A 15,205-nucleotide genomic window follows, 5' to 3' on the forward strand; every position below is an offset into this window, starting at 1 on the left:
ACACACACACACACACACACACACACACACTCAGATGTGCTCGCACGCATACATACACACAGACAGCGAGAGTATTACCATAAGCACCATCATGTCTGTTCTCACAGCTAAACCCTTGCCTCTCCCGGATGGATGTATAAAGAAGATGGCAGGTGCTTAAAGCCATTAAATACTTTCAATAAGCACTGTCTGGTCAAACAGCACACACACAAAATGTTTCGAGTCACAGTTTGTTACAGTAACTGGTGTCCTTTTGCCAACTGTAATGAACTCGAGTTCATCCTTTTCCAATAGAACCACACAGCGCGAAAATACCTGTGCAGTAAATCTGTCAATCAGAGCATTTGAGACTCACAGATGACATGTGTGTGAACATTCCTAATGGTTTATAGATCAATGACAACCGTGCGATGATATATGGAATATACTTTCAACAAAGCCAGTTACACATTGTGTGGTATGTTGTTAAAGATATTTCAAATAGTACAGAGAGAAAACACCCTGTACTCTTCAATACTCAGAAAACTAAAAAAATGCCAAGAAGATCTACTGTACAACTTTTTGGGACAAAGGTTTACAACCTTTATCAGGCCAATGAACCCTTTATGGATAGAAAGGAGGAGCAGGTAACCCCAGTACATAGATCAAATTAAGACTTACAATTAAGATTTACATACTTTGTTATGATGATAACATTATAAAGATCTTAAAATGATCACTTGGTATACAGTCATATTTTGTTAACATACTACATAAAATTGTCATTTTAATGAATAGATTTTTCGTTGCACTTTTTTACACATCGATACAACTGAGATGTTATATGTAATTTCATGGTAATATTATTTTTAAACCACATTTAACTACAGTAATTAAACCACAAGTAATTACTGTGCAGTATCCAGACAATAACAATGTAAATTGTGTTTATTTAAAGGTATAATAAAATAGTTATAAATGTAGTGAATATATGAATAAATGTTTAGCATTTACTTATTGTGAAGTATTTGTGTAATTACACCAGCCTGATGGTGTTATAAAGGAGTAAAATGTTGGTAAGTACATGGTTACTTGCAATGTTATTGCATAATAACAAAAGACTTTCCAAGTCATTGAAGTTGTTATGTGGTAAAATTTGATGTTTTACTACCTCAAAAGAAATAAAATAATTTAACAGAAACTACATGGCTGTAAAATACAATATTTACGGTTCCTACTTAATTTTTTTGTAATATGTAGATTAAAAATATTACAATGAAATTACTTATATATTACCATAACATTACCCAGTTATTATCGATCTGTAAAATAAAGTGCTACCGATGTTTTATGTATTTAATTTTAATCATATTTTAATGTTTTTATTAGCCTATGCATTTTTTGTTTAATGACTCATTTAATAATAATAAAAAATAAAATAAAACAATATTCAAGGACCCTTTATAATTTCACCACAGACCCACAAGAAGCCCTGGACCCCTTGTTGAAGACCCACGTCATAGGATGATATACAGTATATTCAGTCACTCTACACCAACATTGGAAATAAACCCCAGATAATGAACCCAGTGAACTCATTTGCTTTTTGAGTTTTTTTTCACAACAATACACTCTAAAAAAAAGTGACTTTTCAACTCAGCTTTGGGCCAAAAAGGGATGAACCCAACCCATTGGGTTGTAATTTATGCTGTTTTTTTACATATATTTTTATTATTCAACGACAAATGTTAATATTTGTACAGAGATTATATTTTACATTTCCAATCCCTTCCCAACCTGCTGGGTTTTTTCTACCCAAAATGCTGGGTTGTTTTAACCCATTTGTTGGTTGCGTTCATCTCTTTTTGACCCAACGCTGGGTTATAAATAACTTTTTAGAATGTACATACAGATATTTTTTTTCAAGAACAAAAGTGTGGAGTTATTAATGAATTTTAAAAAAGTGTGCTAAATATTGTACAATTTAATCTGCTTTAATGAATACAAATTCTAAGTTTGATATTGTTTTATGTGATGCATTTCATTGGTGGAGCCTCAAAGGGAGGCACCCATACACAAGCAAAAAAAAAAAAAAAAAACACTGCACTGCATTTTAATATCTCTGATATGAAGTATAATAAATAATCTAAATGTGTAATTTATACAGTATTCAAACACTTTTAAAAAGTGAAATCAACTTAAGTTGGATCAACTTAAAAAAAATACTTCAATTGGTAACACTTAAAAAATGCAACTAAAGTAACATTTTAAGTTGAATAACCGTTGATCCAACTTTGTACAGTGCAGTGTGATGAGTTGCTATGGATATATCATGACCTCACGCATTAAACTGAATCTGAACTGCACGTTCATGATCACTACACCCTTGGGCTGTACCCATTTATTAAAACGCTACATTCATTTAACAGCACAATGTAAAGTACAAATCAGAGCCACACCTTAGTCTTTTCAAAACAACCTGCTTTCATTCTGAGAAAATGCTAGGCATGTATATTGGTATACGCCTAATACAGCAAAATATGCAACAAGCACCCCTAATATTGTTATTGCATAAACTCTAAACAATGCTGGGCTGTTTCAATCCATTGTTTGCTCTTATATGGACAAAGCCAACCGTTGGGTTGGAATTATCTAGAATTGCCATGCATAACCATTAATATTTTGCAATACAAATTTGGGTAAAAATATATTGTCAAAGCTATTAGATATTATAGATGTTGATAACAGAATGATTGAGACCAGAAAGAATGATGAAAATCAACATAAGTATCAATATCAGTTATGAGGATAAACACGACGATTTGTTAATACAAAAAAAGGCGTCACGTGTTAGCAGAGACGTTTGCTGTTTGTGGTCTTAACTGTGATGTCATCCAGTGTCCTCAGTTTTGTTTTGAATAATATATTTTTTGGGCCTTCACAAGTCCCTGAGACCTGGACGTCTGAAATGGTCTTCCTACGTAATGGAAAAACAGATTTGAAAACTTGATTTCTTTTGTTCGTTTGATATTGTTTTGGTCGCAAGGAGAACAGACAAAAGTCAGGTTTAATGTGGTTTAATGTATTGTGTTGATTGAATTTTAAAGATTATGAAAGAATTAGACAGTATTTATCAACAAACGTTATAGTTTAAGATAAAATTATTCCAATTTCTTTAATCAGCCTAGAAATATTTACAAAAATGCTTTATTGTTACAAAAGAAGTAGATACTTTTAAGTTAAAGCACAAATATTAAAGTATATTGGGACAAAGTCATAAATTATATCCTGCATACACTGAAAAAAAATTATTCATTCAATTTAATAATTTTTTTAAGGTAAGCGGTTGCAATAAATTTATTTAAGCTACTTTTTAACAAAAGTTATTTTTTGTATTTTTGAATTTTTTTTGTTTAAATGTAGCTTACATAAAATGATTGAGACCACTTACCTTAAAAAAATTAAGCAAATTGAATGAATCATTTTTTTTCAGTGTACTGTTTGCCTTGGCAGGTAGCATTAACTAGTAAGTTAAATTAATTAGCTTAAACTTCCTTAAATGTATGCATTTCGCCACGCATGTATCCAAACTCACAACTTTTGCACTCCTAATTCAACATTGTAAAAAAGTTGGTTACCTGGTTGACAGAAAGTTTAACACAACTATTTTTGAGTCAACTAATATTGAGTTAAATGAACTTAAAATTTTAAGGCATCAAGGTAACTTACTTTTTTAAGTTGAACCAACAAATCTTTTTTACAGTGAATCCACCAGCTATTGTTACTCATTGAAATTCATTTTCACTTTAAGATTGATGCTTTTGAAACTGGGGCACAAGGCTGTTTCACAGATGGAGACCGCCTCAAACCTCTTTGTTTCTTTAAGGCTGACACTACCCTCTACTGTACAACAGAGAAACTTTGCATGCACAAAAACATTTGCTTATTTGTATGCTAAGAAAAAGCACGAGTCACCATTTTTCATTTTTACATGAAAATCTGTCAAAACTGATCTGTCAATCATTCCTGAGACTTACAGTTCACGTCATTCTGAAATTTCTCAGTACACACACTTGCGTGCCTTCATGTCTCCGAGAAACACAATAAAACTCTGTACTTGTTGTGCTTTGAGTCAAAGGAAATAAATCATTTCATCATTGGAGCTTTGCCAAAGTTTTCCAGAAACAGCATGAAGACAGAGTACTAAAAGTGTTTCTTACACATGGTGGCCAAAGTGAAACATGATCTAAAAAGATATGAGCTGTTTACATTTAAGATTTATTTATATCACATATTACATTACACAGTTTACCCCACCCTATAATTTAAAAAAATATAACTATAAAAACTATTACTGCAACTCCTGAATTTCCCAGATGAGTAATCCTGAAGTAAACTATTTATTGGATAGATGTCATAAACTCGCGGTCTGATAACATACTAGTTAGTTATCCGACAAATATGAACAATTTCTCCTATACTTATCCCAGATTTATATGACTTGATTTCTTTAATTGAACACAAACAAATAATTTTACAATAAAATGCCATCATGTTATCTTCTGTAGGAGCCAACATGATAAAACGCCATAAAGCACAAACATCCATCATTAAACGACTTCAGTGGATTAATATATAAGAGGTTCAGATGCAAAACCCTTTAGGGTGGTTTCTCATACAGGGATTAGTTTAAGCCAGGACTAGGCCTTAGTTTAATTAGGAAATATAACTGGTTTTAACAAACAAGCTTTACTTAAAACATTACCCTGTGTGAATTTTGAGGCAAAACAAAGGACATCGATGTATTTTAAGATATGTCAGTGTAAGTTGTTTTTCTTTTGGACAGATTTTAGATTTATTTAAGTCTAGGACTGGTCTAATCTTTGTCCAGGAAACCGCCCTAGTAAGTGTATCAGACATGTTTATCTTGTAAATGAGCATTTTTATAACCTTTATAAACCTTTACACATTTTTTATAAAATGTTATGTTTAGGTTCAGTAATGCACTGGTAAAAATGATTGCTTGATTCACTTAAAAATATGAATGTTGAAATATAATTTGTACATACAGTTTACTTAATGTTAGTATTTCTAAAGTCATTATTTTATGTGTTTGTGCTCTACATAATTTCAAGAGTTCTAAATGTATATTTTTGATTGGATCCAACTTAAATGTTTACACTGAAAAAATTATTCATTTAATTTACTCAATATTTTTAAGTTAAGTGGTTGCAATCAATTTATTTAAGCTATACATTTAAACAAAAAAATATTAAAATAAAAAAATAAAAAACTTTTTTTTATAACCATAAACCACACAAACACATTGTGTTATACCAAATACACAAAATAACATTTTATTTTAGAAATGAAATAGGTGCACTTTAAAAAATTAATGCATCCCATATCTGTGATATAATCTTATTGGTTATTGTAGTTTTTTGACAAAATGTGCATAAAACAACTATAAAACAAGCAAGAACAAATTAGATTTAAGATTAAATTGAGAGTTTTCATATTTGGATGAATTATTCTTGAAAGTAAGAATAGGGAAGTTTGATGAATAGATGATGAAAAGACTTTGATATGCTGTTATATTTCTAAAAGACAAAGATCACTTATGAATAGACAAATAGCAAAATTGAGAAGATGATAAAACAAGCTCTCAGACACAAGAGGAAGAATGGTGTTGTTCAAACACTGTGTTGTAGCCAAACACTTGAGTATTGATCAGCTAGTGTTCCAGTGTGTTAGTTGGCTAATTAAGAAAAAGATGCTGTCGATTTCAATACATCTTAGCATAAGGGCATGCTGTCAGTCTCAATACAGAACATGTGAGCAAGCATGTGTTATATATAAAATAGGTTTTTTTGTCTTACATTGGTAGACTTTTGAGCATTTGCACAAAGCCAATAGTCGACTTTGCAAATTATATAGCAGATATTACACTGAAAAACATATTAATTGAATTTAATCAATTTCTTTTAAGGTAAGTGGTTGCAATCAATTTATTTAAGTTACATTTAAACAAAAGTTTTATATTTTATTTTACTTGACTAATCTTTTTTGTTTAAATGTAGCTTAAATAAATTGATTGCAACCACTTACCTTAAAAGAAATTGATTAAATTCAATGAATATTTTTTTCAGTGTAATATCTGCAATATAATTTACAAAGTCGACTATGATAATATGATAATATTATACTGTAAAAAACTGTACCGTTTTATTTTACAGATTTTCCCCGGTTTTTGAAATACATTTAAAACTGGTAAAATTACAGAAGTATACTGCAAATTTACATAGCCATTGTAAAATCACATGAAAAACACGTCAATATGCATATGCTGTCACAGGGGCAGTACCTTTCTAAAAGTACAGCTTTGAACTTCATTTTAGTCCCTCAGAGGTACATGTTGGTACCTCAAACGTATACATATCTGTACCCAATGGTACATATTAGGACTTTTTTGGGGTACTGCCCCAGTGACAGCTGGGGTCCATATTTTGACAAGTCTTTCTAAAAGTGTAGCCAACATTTTCTTAACAACAAAATAATTATCATGTAAAAAGACCAATGCCAGTTTATTTAGTTTTTATCTCTTTCCTCGGAATTTACGAGTTATTTTGTCAATTAAGAGAAAACATTTGCCTGCCAATGATGCTTTCCTGGCGAGTTTTTACGGTAATCTGAAATTCCACTAGATGACGCACTTACTCAATTTATAACAAAACTGAAGCAAAAACTAATTAAATTGATTTTAAACTCCGTGTATGTTTTGATAACCATTATGAATCTGATCTCTAACAAAATTTCCTTTACAAAAATGCAATTATTTCAGCTTTTTGCTCAAAATTTGGTATTTTTGAAGATAGATGAAATGTGTGAGACGTGAATGAAAAATGTGAGACGTTATGATCAGAATTTGTAAAAGTGATTTACTATAAATGATTTTAGATCCACAACTGTTTTTATATGAACCGTATGGACTAGTCTGCAAAAGCATATCTTATTCACCTCTATAAAAACCTTAAAATGGTTCCTAGCTCAGTTAGTATAGAGCATTGCTTTAGCAAAGCTAAGGTCATGGGTTTTAGTCCGGGGATCACATATACTAATAAAATATATACCTTAAATGCACTTATAATCATTTTGCATGAGGGTCAATAATTGTTTTGTGTCCGTATGGTTCAATTAAATGTAAAAGAGTTAAAATTTCTAAATAAATTCCCGATTACTTGCATACATACTCTTGTTTGAGGACCACGTCTAAAACTTCTGGTTTTATTTCATTTTGAAAGAATATTTGGGGGATAATTGCAAAAATGTTAATGTGGTAACCGGTCTGTGTCAATTGGTGTAACTAGAATTTTTTTATTAAAATATAAATATATTTATAAAAAATGTGGAATAAAATACAAACATCTTGTTTAGTGTAATATGATTTTTTACATACATTTTTACATCATCTGTCAAAGATCATTTAGAAAACAGAGCTGTTTTTTTCTGGACAAATATAAAATAGGCATTTAAATTTACATTTAGAAATAACTAATACAATGATAATTTAAAATGTTTTATTTATGATTACGCTTACATGCCATCAAGGTGGATAAAATATGTAATATTTCTCATTCTTTGGCACAATTGGCAGTTACACCATTTTACATTTTCAGGTCCATTCAGTCTGAACTTTCATAAAAATGGTGCAAATTTAATTTTTGAATGCATATAATTAACATAAATACACTGTGCATTGAAATAAACCTGATGCATGCATTTTTGTCACTGAACCATAAAGGTGCCCCAAAATGCATAAATGTAAACAAAACATTGACTATAATAGAATGTGTTTTTTTGTTAATTGCTTTCTATAGCTAAAGTAGCCACACTAGTTGTTGTTCATTTGCAGTCCAGACAGCGTTGTTGCATCCCTAGCTTCCAGTAAAGACATGTGAATTGTTTCTGAATGTAGTCACCCCCCACTTCACCACATGTGCACACCGCACTTTCAGTATTCAGTAGCGATGGTAAGGGGTAGAGAGAAGTGTTCCCAAAGGCTCAGTGGATTAGACACAATCTCTCTGGAGGGGTCATTAGCCCATACTGATTATCTAAAGATCCAATGACCTGCCCCCTCCCTCATTGGACACCCTCCTTTCCACATACAGCTCCCCTTGGGGTTCAGGTGGGAGGGCTGTGGACAGATGAAGGGCCGTCATTTGATATCACTGTGTGTGGAGAAAAGAGAAAAGGAGGCTTTAGATGAATAAAGACCAAGATGATTGTTATAGCTCTGAGAATGAGAAATTGCACTCTAAAAATGGCTAGATAATATTGGATAGAACAAGTGCTGGGTTAAAATTGACCCTAAGTTCGTTTGTTGTTATGCAACCATGGGTTATAATAACCCAGCAGTTGGGTTAAAACAACCAGCATTGGGCCAATTTTAACCCACTGGTGTGTTCTGTCCAATATTTACACAATATGTCTTTAAAATATTCAAAGTGAGTGTTACTAAACATTCATTATCACAACCAAAATGACACTTATAAATAAAACTGGTAGATGAACACATAAACCTCTTGTCTGGCTTGTTGTGAGATTCAGCTTTTTTAAAGGTGTTGCGGAGGATTTTCTTTTTCCGGGTGGATCATCAAGACTATTGGTCCTCCTAGTTGTCAATCAGGAGTGTTGCGCAATGGCATTTTTTTAAAAAGTGGAGAAGGCGTTTTTTTTTCTAAAATTCGAGAAAGTCCTCCGCTACACCTTTAAGTGATAACAACTGGTTTGCAAAAATCCTGGCAACACAAAAATGACACTTACATTTGTACACTGCATTATCCAAAGTGACTTACACATCATTTATCCTATCAGTATGTGTGTTCCACACTGTAAAAATTCCTTTTTGCACTTAAATTAAATTATTAATTAAACTTAATTCAAATTATACAGTATACCTTGTAAAGCACTGTAACCGTGGGTTCACACCAGCTGCGTTTGAGGCATCAAATTCACGTCTACCACGTCTAGTTTCCCGCTTGAACATTTTGAGTTAACTAGCTTCATTTACGCCTGAAAGCAGTTCGTGAAATTCTAGTCACCAATGCTGCATTCGAAACCACCTACTTCATACTATATAGTACGCGAAAAGCAGTAGGCGAGGTGAGTAGTATGTCCGAATACATAGTATTCGAAAAACAGTATGCGAAAAGTACCCGGATGACCTACTACTTCCGGTTAGATTTTGCAGTGTGCATACGATGGACGCTTTACTATCCCATGATGCCCCGGGAGAAGAGTTATCCAACGAAGAAGAAGAGGTATGCAACTGTTTTCGCGCTGAAATGACATGATGTGATGACGACGTATGTCACATGATGTAGCAACATGGCGGATGTAGTACGTCCGAATCTCATTCATACTACCAGGATTCATACTATATGGTATCTACTGTTTTAACGCAAAATAAGTAGGTACTTCTAATTCAGTACCTACTATACAGTATGCGGTTTCGGACGCAGCCAAAGACATTCACCCGGAAATTTGCATCATGGGAGGGGCTTCTGCGACTACGCTTACTTCCTGTAATCACATCACTACTAGAGCAAGCTTCTGATTGGTTAACGCGGTGCGTTTTTCCGCCAAAGTTCAAATTTTTCAACTCGCACGTTTCCCGCATGCAACGCTCAATTCGCACCATTTGCACAAACTAGATGCGGGAATGAGGCGGAATCGCGTCTACCACGCTAAACGCCTCATTTGCGCCGCAAGACCAGACGCGCATTAACGTATCTTCACATTGACTTAACATTGAAATCACTCACGCTTGACGCCTCTACCATGGCTGGTGTGAACGCTGCATTAGTCGCTTTAGATAAAAGTGCCTTCTACATGTGTAAATGTAACATGTTATAAATCATCAATAACCAAGATTAACACACTTGTCTACTACCACACACTGTAAAAAAAATGCAGCAATTAAGTAAAAACCTACCATTTTAAGTTTTGTCTGTGATAAGTTGACATAACTTATAATTTTTTTATTTTTAACTCCTTCAGACCCTGCGTCCACTGGAATGGACATCACGTTTTGTGATAAAACCAATAAAAATGTTGATCAACCAATCAAAATAAGACGCACTGATGAAACATTGAAAAAATCAGGTCTGAGTTAAAGTAACACAAAAATATATGTTGATTTGACAAAAATGCTGCATTTTTTACAGGTTTAAAGTGCAGGTGTCAAAAAAAGCATCTGGCACTCACATTTATACATTTGGCAAACGCTTATACAAAGCAACTTACATTGCAAGGTATACAGACTAAAAAAATGACTTTTTTGCTTAGTATTTTGTCTTGTTTTAAGTACAAATCTTAAAATTCTTAAGTCAAGATGCATTGTCTTGATAAAATGACCTTAGAAAATAAGTCTAAAACAAGCAAAAAAAAAAAAAAATCTTCCAATGCAGTAAGCAAAAAAATCTTAAACTTTTTTCTTAAACACTTAATTCAAGAAAAAAATCTTAAAAATTTGCTTACCTCATTAGCAGATTTTTTTGCTTGTTTTATGCACAAATTCACTTAAATGTGATTTTTTTATCTAAAAACTAGACTTATTTTCTTTGCTCATACGAGAAAATGCATCTTGATTTAAGAATTTGTAGATATTTTTATCAAAAAGAAGACAAAAATACCAAGTAAGAAAGTCATTTTTTTCAGTGCATATTTTATTTAAGTGTATTAATGAATCAAACAACATTTGCACTTCTACACAACACTCTTAAAAGGCATGTGTACATTTTTTACACATCTTTTTGTGTTAAGCTTTTATCACATTATGTGTAATTTTAACATATTATGTGTCATTTTATATTGATTTTGTGTTAAAATAAAACAGAAGTTGTGTTAAAAGTAACACAAAATGTGTTGTTTTAATAATAACACAGAGATGGGTGGATTCTGGGACAACACAATCCCAGAATCAACACTAATGTGTTGTTTTTAACACATCCATCTAAGAGTGAATGCTTTACCAACAAAGCTCCAGGAACATATCTGGCATCAGTATCATTAGATGTTCTCTACTGGATGTCAGATCTACTGAGTCATGACCACCAGGTGGCAGTAACCGACCAGACTTCAGTCATCTGTGTGAAAACACAAAGTTACCTCTTGCCTGTCAAACACACACATTTGGCAAACAGCCATATTTATATTGGGACATTTAATGTGAGCTAATTAGCACCTGATGTTCTCTTCATTAAGATCACTCAAGCAGTCCCAGTGAGATACTCTTCATCACATTACAGATTGTCAACATTATGCCAAGCTGCTTAATTAAGACCCACCCGCACACAAACAAAAACACTCGCATGCATACAAACAAACAGATACGATTTCACGGCTGCTTCTGCTCCCTGCCACAATTAAGCGAATGTATTACACTTTATGATTTTGAAGCTTCCAAGAAACCTGTTTTACTAAATCATTGTACATTCACGTAAGTATACTTCTGCATTAAAGGAATATTTCACCCAAATATAAAAACGTATTCATTTAATTTAATTTACTCACCCCCAGGCCATTGTAGATGTATATAACCCCCTTCCTTCTGTTAACACGAATCATTTTATTAAACATGGCGAAGCTCTAAAAAAAGGGGACGTGTACACCAAAGCGCGGCAGAAAACGCTCCGACTGTACGCACTTGGCAGCTTTTTATAGCTAAGCGCTTTGGTTGCTATGATACTTCTGCTTTCTTTATCAATCGTTGAACTACGCGGGTTGGATGTTGTGATATTTGGCCCGCCCCTCCTCCACTGAGATTGGACGGCAGAGTGAGAAGTGACATTGGCCAACTAAGCGTTTCACATAATGTTGAAAATTTTAAGTAAAATTTTTTTAAGGCAGAGTAAGTTGTCGGTGCTCAGCGCGGACAATATCCGCCAGCTGCTGCCGTTTTTGAAAAGCAGAACAATTGAAAGTATACACCTTGATGTGCATGCCCCCAAAGGCTTGGTAAACTGGCTGTTTATAAAGGTTTGATTGTATTAAGGGGTGCACTGTAAAGTGTTCATGTTTCGATAAAAAAAACGTATTTTCCACATAATTTACCTTTATTATATACCGAGCCCCTAAGGTGACATTGGAGTAAAAAAAATCTAAGTTTCATGTGCTCACGCGAAACCTTCAGATGCAGAATTTTTTTTAAGTTTAGTTTCGCGTGCTCACGTGAAAGCGAAAGGTTCATGTGAGCGCGCTATAGTTTCACGTAAGCATGCGATAGTTTCACATGCGCATGTGTAACTAAACTTTATTTATTTTTTGCTCCATGCCCCCTTAGGGCTCCGTAATTATACACGTTTCCATTTTCCTAAAATATTTTGTGGCGAGAAGGGATACAGCAAATGCCAAAATCCCTGTTTTTATCCTAAACCTACCCCCAAACCTAACCCTAACCTAAGCATTTCACAGGATTTAGGCTGTAGCCATTTAGCCAGTACCGCTGTTTTTATTGTAGTCCTATCACCAAACCTTAAACCTAACTTCTTGCAAGATTTTTGCATTTGCTGTATTCCTTCTATCCAAAACCCCTAAAAACAGGCATTTGAGTTCCTGGTTATATGTAATATGTTCAGATTGGTTAGCTGGCCCACTGTGCTGTGATTCTCTAACCACCTACCGGAAACGTCACGCCCCTTTTTTAGATACACTGTTATTTGTATGTATTATTTGATTACAGACTACAGATCTACAGTGATTGCTACTGACTGTATAGCACAGCTAGTTTTGTCTTTATAGAATGAGTGTAGCCAAATATCTGTCACCAGTAGAACTTTAAGCCCATTACAAAAACAAACCATGGTTTTACTACAGTGGTCAAAATAAAACACAGAACCACATTTAGCGTGTCTGTAGATAATAGTGATGCAAAGTCTGACTCATTTTCGCGAACCCGCTCTTTTCGGACTGTTCGGCTCATTGAACCGGTTCAAAAGCCGATTCACCGGTTCCTGACGTCATCAAGAAATGACATTACTATACGCATTTATTGTATCAATGAAAAATAAAGTCGTTTGTGTCAACACATTAAAACATTTAAATAAAAAGTTGTTTTTGTGAAGGGATAGGTGATTTATTGCCTTGCATTCACAAGTTAGTAATGTTTGTGGTCACAGTTTAAATCGCGGATCATAAATAATAAATAAATAGTAAATGCCAGATATAACTGACCAGTTTTGACAAGCCTACAACTTGAATAAGATTCCTAAAAGACACTGATGCACAATTGCGGATTTGTGTAAGTATAAATAATAAATAAACTTGTGTGTTAAACTCATTGGTCTTCCTTAAACAACTACAATATGATTTGCATGCAAAATAAATCGTATCAAAACCAATAAAACAAGCATATCAAGAAACTAATAAAACAAAAAACTTCGCGCATCAGGCTCATTCAAATCCTCGGTGATTCACACGCAGTGTTAGCAACTCATCCCGTCAGAATCGTCGGCAATCCTCGCCTCGGCAATCATCGACAAACTTCGTTCGGTTCTATAGTCCCTTTCACACATGCAGTCATTACTGGTAAATTGCAGTTAACAGATCATGTGTGAACAGAACCTTTCCGGTAGATCAGTGCTCCCAATTTACCAGTAAGACAGGTTGTAAGATTACCAGTAATTTACCGGTAAGCGCTATGTGTGAACGAAAAATATAGGATTACCGGCATTTAGAACGGACGACGTCAGATCGTGCTGACAGCTTCAGACCAATCGTAATGTTTTAAACAGATGACGCGTTTACCCCTGCACTGTTTTAAGGACGTTTCCACACACACGCTGCTTGAAAGTCGAGCACACCTGAAGTTTACATCCACATTTCTTCACCAAAGTTGTTTAAAACAGCTTACCACCTACTTGCCGAATGCCGACGTCCTTAGCACGCTCTCTGTGAAGCCTAAAGTGCAAACAGTACTGTTGTTTAAAACGCATTTTCGGTTTGACGTCGCCTAATGCAATGTTGTTTGGTCATGAGCAACTTCGCGACTGTCAAAGTTTACCACAGACGTAAAAACAACAAAATACGGACCGTGGATATGAACGACGTGGATTGTTTACAAATACAACACTGAGCTAAACGGGCGCCACAGGTACTTCCGCTTTCTCAACGAATTTACCGGTATTTTGATACTGATGTGTGAATGATGTCTTACTGGTAAAAAGACGGAATGTCACTGCATGTGTGAACAGCACATTTTTGTATTTACTAGTAAATTAATTCTGGTAAATTTATGGTAATTTACCAGAATTACTGTGTGAAAGAGGCTTATGAGTCCGCCGTGCTATTTCGGCTGTGCGTCCTGCGTCATCAACCCGGAACCTATGCCCAAAACTAAAGTTCGATTCAGTTCGATTTGCGAACCGGCTAGACCAGTCACTTCCTGAGAACCGGCTCAAAAGAACGATTCGTTCAAGAACCTAACATCACTAGTAGATAGAAGCATGCGAGTAACAACTACATAAAAGCTCTAATGAAAGAATAATTTACACTGAACACAACACACAAACGCCAACAAACACCAACAGTCGAAGTTCGCTGGTGGGATTAAAAAGAAGTTTGTAAGTGTAGTAGAGCCAAACAGCGTTGCCCTTTTGGTACATCTTTGCTATAACATAAAAAGCAGGCCAGCATGGCCTCACCCCTTTTGTTGCATGTTCCCGTGGGCAGGGTTTGTGTTAATTTGGGGGTTTGTGATGTCACTTACCCAGGAAGAAGCTCACTGTAGTTTATTCAGTCATTAATAAAGCAATAAGCCCCAAGAAGCAGTGGGTTACCAGTGCATTTTATAACGGCTAAGGGGCGTTGTTAGGCACGACGCGAAGTTTGTATTAAAGCTTTGATTGTATTAAGGGGTGCACTGTAAAGTGTTCATGCTTCGATAAAAAAAGTTATTTTTCACATAATTTACCTTTATTATATACCGAGCCCCTAAGGTGACATTGGAGTAAAAAAATCTAAAGTTTAGTTTCCCGTGCTCACGTGAAACTTTTGCGCGCGCACGTGAAAGCGAAAGTTTCACGTAAGCACGCGATAGTTTCACATGCGCACGTTTAACTAAACTTTATTTATTTTTTGCTCCATGTCCCCTTAGGGCTCCGTAATTATACACGTTTCCATTTTCCTAAAATATTTTGTGGCGAGAAGGGATACAGCAAATGCC

General features: G+C 34.4%; 1 long non-coding RNA gene across 1 annotated transcript in view; it reads right to left on the reverse strand.

The window, feature by feature from the left end:
- Window positions 1-7,542: 7,542 nt before the first annotated feature.
- The window catches only part of LOC129424204 (uncharacterized), a 136,672-nt gene continuing 129,009 nt past the window's right edge, over window positions 7,543-15,205 (reverse strand). Inside the window, exon 6 of the long non-coding RNA XR_008637993.2 lies at window positions 7,543-8,210. This is a non-coding gene — a long non-coding RNA (uncharacterized lncRNA). The remainder of the gene's footprint in view (window positions 8,211-15,205) is intronic.

The sequence above is a fragment of the Misgurnus anguillicaudatus genome, chromosome 9 (assembly GCF_027580225.2).
Source record: "Misgurnus anguillicaudatus chromosome 9, ASM2758022v2, whole genome shotgun sequence".
NCBI lineage: Eukaryota > Metazoa > Chordata > Actinopteri > Cypriniformes > Cobitidae > Misgurnus > Misgurnus anguillicaudatus.